Raw genomic sequence first — 6,038 nt, 5'->3', positions numbered from 1 at the left:
GTATTATATAACTATTAGCTTCGTACAGTACATTCCTGTACAAACAGTGAAACAATAATAAGCCATACAATGTTTATTTGCAATTAATAACTTGCCGACTGGGAAATTTCCTTACAGATTCCTGCAAGTTGCACAAAACATTTATATAAAAATGGGTGAAGTTATCAATAAATTATCGACTGTCGGTATCGCTATAAAACTAAAATTTGGAGCAAACACTAATAGCAATGTTATTTTATTTAACGTATTGTACACAGTTGTTTTTCAGCATTTAATTACTAAGATAAATAGTGTATTACATAATTGACATAATTTGTACATTTGGAACACCAGTAAAGGCCTATATACTTAAAGACAGATGACACGTGCATATGCATTCTTCTGCGAAATAAATATTAAATGTAGCTTATTTCATTGAGATGATATCTTGTTTACCTTTAAAAGTGTTTAAAAAATGCTGAAAGGAGAGTGTTCTGTCGAAGGTGCGAACAATTAGGAATTTTGTACAGAAGTTCTTTAAGCAAGGTAACGGAAGCTGCTCAATGGTTGCCAGTTAATGTAGAAAAACAAACTGACTTAACAGGTTAACAAAATACCAGAATAAGTTGGTAAATGCCTTCGAAAGATTTATTTTTAAAAGTTGCAGAGTTGGAGATCTAACAATGATTGTAGTTAGCACCGAGTGCTGTATAAATGCTCATACATGTATTCGCTATTCATTTGATTTGATTTAATCTTGCTTTTGGATACACAGATACATATTTAATCACTTCTTTTTATTCAGATTATTAGCACTGCAATGGTATATTGCTAACTTATAGCCAACATTGAATTTCTGTTTAAAATTTTAAGACAAATTTTAGTTCAGATGTGTTGAATCACATACATTTCACAGACAGATCGATTTATCCGATGACTTTCTTCTTATACTTGATATGCATTTTGTAGAGTATTTTGGGGGAGCAGGGTTGTTTGATTTGAATTATTTTATTTTAATCATTAATCTAAATCCTGGTTTAAATCAATACAAAAACGACTAAAATCGGCATTTTTAATTTGAATGCTCCACCTGCATATATTCTATTACATAATTGACATTACTGTTATATTTTCAATACATGTACACGCAGGCCTGCTAGCTGACTAAATATCTGTTCTAACGTAATCGCGTGTGCACAGGTTTTCGCCTTAGTACAGACATTGATTGAGGGATATTCCATTGTCAACACAACTGTACCGTTAGACTCTCATGAAAAAATTGAATCCCTTTGAATTGATATTCAGTGGAGATTCATCTATTCCTACAAACAAGTCTGTGAAGACAGATGCCACCTGCATATTATGCATTATTTTGCCAAATTAATATGCGTTCTTCCTTATGTAAAATTGCTGTATTTACATAATTTGCGTCGTGTTCTTTTATGTGTGAAAGGAGAGTCATCTATCAAAGCTGTTGCGAGAAATAAACACACCTTTGTAAAAGTACTTCTTAATGTAAGGTGAGAATAGCCGCTCACTTGGTGCCTCGATAATGCAGAAACACAACATGACTTAATTGCAACTTTTATAAACAATATATTCGATATAATTCTGTACGCTTAGTTGACTACGTATATCTGAATATAATATCATACTGCGCAATTTTGCATATTCAAGGCATTCGAATCGGAGTTGTATTGGTAGGCCTTACATGATTTTTTTGTACTGTATTAGAAGAAATGAAAGTGATTTGAAAGCATGTCCTCACCATATTTGGGCAGGAGTGATACTATCCGGTTCGTAAGTGACTGCGTCATATACACGCGCGTGCACCACTGATCAATAGCGCCCATTGGCTAAAGCACTCCAGATGCCCTTACTTCCGGTTCCATTGGTTCCAATGCCACACCATGTGCAGAAGCATGGTTAAGTTGAAATGACGTCACACTTACACACCGGATAAAGAGAAATGAAATACACTGCAGTGTTTTGACTCAGTATTACAGAACTGTGAGTAAAGCATAGAATACAACTCACATCTTTGGAAAAGGCCAGCGCCAGTCTGATTTTCATGCAGTGTTAATTGGTTTGTATGACTAAGTTCATCCCACCTTAAACACCTGAAAATGCATCGAGTAATAGCAAACTACACTATTATTGACTTTTGTATAATGAGATTTGGGGAAAGTATGGGAGACTCAAATAAAATAGGTTGTAGTCACAACACTGATTCCAAAGACAGTAAATGAAGGTGAAAACGAATCTAAACAATGCAACAACCAGATAAAACCGTCCAGTGGATATTGACCTGTAAACACCGCCGGTTGGCTCAGGATTATACACGAATACTTCCCAATGTATTTCAAGTATTACATTAGAAGTGTCGCTTGTATGATACTTCTAACGATGCAGGGGAACTGTAGCTAAGGTAGTTCAAGGTTTGCAAGATGTACCTCATGCTCGCCTTCCTTCTCATCAGTGTTGAGACTGCATGGCAATGAAAGCGTTCCTCCTAGCAGCGGTGGATTGGAGTTTTTAACAAAGTGGGCGGGGCACTCAGAAAAGACGCCTCAGATTCCCTGTGGGATAAATTTGAAAACGGAGGATGACAAATATATTCGTTTGTATGCACGTTGACGTCTAGAATTGTTCATCAGTTTAAAAAATAATTGATTTGATGAGGATCCAATGTTTCTCGTCTTCTCTCCTGTTGCATATACAATGTTCGTTCAAATTCGATTCGATTCTTTATCGAACAATATTTCAGATAAATCGTCAGAGTTTGACAAACTGACGAATCTGTCCAGAACCAATCTTACAAACAATTTAGTATTGTTAAATATTCTAACATATTTATGATTGTCTTCATGAAGATCTGCTAAAAATCAAGACAAATACATTCGCCGTTTGTTAACTACGCTTTAGTTACACAAAATGGCGAGTTTGTGGACACTCGTTTTTTTGTGCTTTTGATTAAGTGACGTATCCCGATTCCTTATCAGTTCTAGAACACAATATTGTAAAAAGACTTGACCAAAATCCAAAGCTATATCTGAAAAAGGAGGATGCCTTTTCAGCCTGCGCTCTCTGCTAGTCATGCGCACAATAATAAAGCCATACACCGTGTCGCACCGTCTGCTAAATACAAGCTGGAGTATTTTGCAGTCAGGCCTAACTAGACTAACTATACGTTTGAATAAGTGTGAGACGGAAATTTATCAGGACACAAAAGTGAGTAAAATCCATGCAAATGACATGTGAAACAAAACAATCTATCATTGCCAATTTGACCAGTATCACCTGTGGATGGGATAAACTCTAACGTATGCACCAGGAAACTAAAGTCGGTTCCCATCGTGTCAAAGTACCTCTCAAGGAAGTAATTCAACCAAACCTTTGTAAAACTTTACACCGTATTTGTAGTGCTTCTATAATACAGTCAGGGTTTACTTCATCGAAACCAATGTAGGTTAGTATTTGTCCAGCAGTTGAATATACGTAATGTTAATAGCGTCAGTTTACTCACGGAAACCACTTGTGGAAACTCGTAGGTGGAGTCGCTCCCGTAATGATGACATACCTTAGCAATTTTATATGCTTCGAGCTAAACAACCGTGGCTTCACCTGTACATAATAAGTCATGTTTTGAAGAATTGTACACTCAGATACACTTCTCTTTCTACTGCATGTGGAGTTGAACATTTTGGGTTTTGCGAGTGTAGGCTCAACCGTTCATCAACGTCCACGCTTCTGTTGGTTGTCTCCAGTTATTCCTACACACATCTTGTCAGTCGAGTAGACAACTCGATCCTTAGCTTCGTGATTTATCCAGACATGCTGGGTTTATTGCCAGAAAACGTTTTTGCTATCTCGTAATGCTGGCATTATAAAAACAACAGAACCGGAGCATAACTGAAAACTAAACAGAGAGGTTATTGCGTGTCATGACGAAATACTGAATTTCTATGGTTTCATAAGTTGTTTTACGGAAATTTAAAGGTGAGAAAGACTAGGACTACACTCCCTTTATAAAGGAATTGTATTCAGATATAAATGGAAAACAGTACAAGTCTACCAGACATTTAAATTTATCAAAGGAAAACAGAAAGTTCTTTGAAATAATAGTCAACAATAAAAGGGAAAATTCACTGTGAATTGGATTTGATTTCGTCACAACTAGATTTCTTGTCAGTCTCAAGAACTATAGAAACCAGTCAGTAATTAAAAAAAAAAAAAAATTTTGTTCATCACTGTAACAACTTACACTGAGTGTACCGTCAAATGAGCGAGTTCACCAACCGTTCAGGGAACTGTTAAAAAGACCTTGAGTTTCAACACCCGGAAACGAAGCCCAAAATTTGAACCAGGCCTATGTAGAAACTCAGCTACGGCAACTTAACAAATGATGATCGTTGGCCCATGAAGAAACCTTTCTATTTAACATGTTTTTCTATCAATATGTGTATACAGTACTGCACTGCGCACCCTATCGACATTAGATTGTTGCCACTCGTGGTGTGTTCATGTTGCTGTGGCTATATATGGGCTGGGCGGTACTGCTTTAACAAACACGAAGAACCTTCATTGGAGTGCCGACAACAGCATCAGTCACTCAACTTTTGCTCTTTAGACTAAGCTGAGGGATTTATATGTTGAGGAGAATCATGTCGCACTCCTGAGACCGCCTAAACTCTCTACAACTAGCTGTTCTGCGTCTAGCCAATTTAGCACAGATACTAGTGCTGGTTAACGCAATTGTCACACGTCAAGCTCTGTTATAGATGTGACTGCTCTCGTACAATCCAATATTTCTAACTGTCACAGACGATTTCCTGAGTGCTAGCGATTCAACCCACACTATCAGGTACGTTTGATATCTTGAATTAATAACTTTTCCCCACAGCTTTGTCATACAGTCATTGGTTATTCGACAGTCTAGTAGAATATAAATTACCAGCGGTAAATAGATGGACTGTACGAACCTGCTTTCAGTCAAAAGATATCGATCGGCCCTAAGGGTTACATTTAAGATTTAAACTGTATAGAACATCAACGAAAAGAGGTCACGCTTAATTTACAAAAAGGACGACAACATTTCGGTTTAATATCCAGCTTTAAAGACATTCATCATCTCAAGCCTTCAAGACATTTTTTTAGACTGGAATTTCCAAATTCTTCAGAATAATTCTCAATTTTCACGTTTAATTTTTTGCTTGCCAGCATTGTAAAAATGTTCATGAAAGTAACGTGACACTAAACTTTTTTATGTTTAACATTAAATTTTGATAAAGATATTCCTTGGTTTTTCACAGGCCAATTATTCTTAAAAAGCCCCATTCGAACAAAATCCAAGTCTCAAAGGTGTTGCTACCCTTGTTAATGGTTCTCCACCATTAAATATTGTTGCAGCTTGATAGCTTTTGGTAAGGCCCATGCAGTAGTAGATCCGGGTTTCTGAACACTCGGAGAACCGAGAATGACACTTCCATTTCATCGGTGTTAACCAGAAGTCATTGTAAATTCCGAACCAATATTTCTTAAAGACGAGTAACAGCCAGCTACCTTTGGGTATCACACCAAAAACATTTCTCATTCTCTTTTCCACGAAAGGGAAAAAGTTGTGTTTTTTTCTCAGAAAGATACAAACATTGTAATCGACAGTCCAGTCCTATTTTTGCATCTTTTTTGTCTCTTCAATCATAAAAGTATTTTATTTGCACCCTTTTTGTATATTTTTCAGCTATCGAACAAGATTTTTTTCATGAAATTTCTAGGCTTTGGACAAGGGTCAGAAAGAATCGAAGAACCGATTTGAACATTCGTTTCATAACCAGAAATTGACTTTTCGCAAAACCAATAGTTAGAAAGTTTGTTAAAAACAATTCCTTTAAGAATAAGAAGAATAATCCTTTATCTGTACATCTTGTCATTGTATGGTGTCCCTTTTTGTACTGTAAACTTTGGTAATTTTTTCCTTCTTTTAACAGCCTGTGGCTATAGACGTTTCTCTATGACCCACTGCATGATATAAAAGGGTGCATTGCCGTCTCAAACATCCC

The sequence above is a fragment of the Patiria miniata genome, unplaced genomic scaffold (genome assembly GCF_015706575.1).
Source record: "Patiria miniata isolate m_02_andy unplaced genomic scaffold, ASM1570657v1 HiC_scaffold_3, whole genome shotgun sequence".
Taxonomy (NCBI): domain Eukaryota; kingdom Metazoa; phylum Echinodermata; class Asteroidea; order Valvatida; family Asterinidae; genus Patiria; species Patiria miniata.
This window is presented reverse-complemented; position numbering follows the sequence as displayed.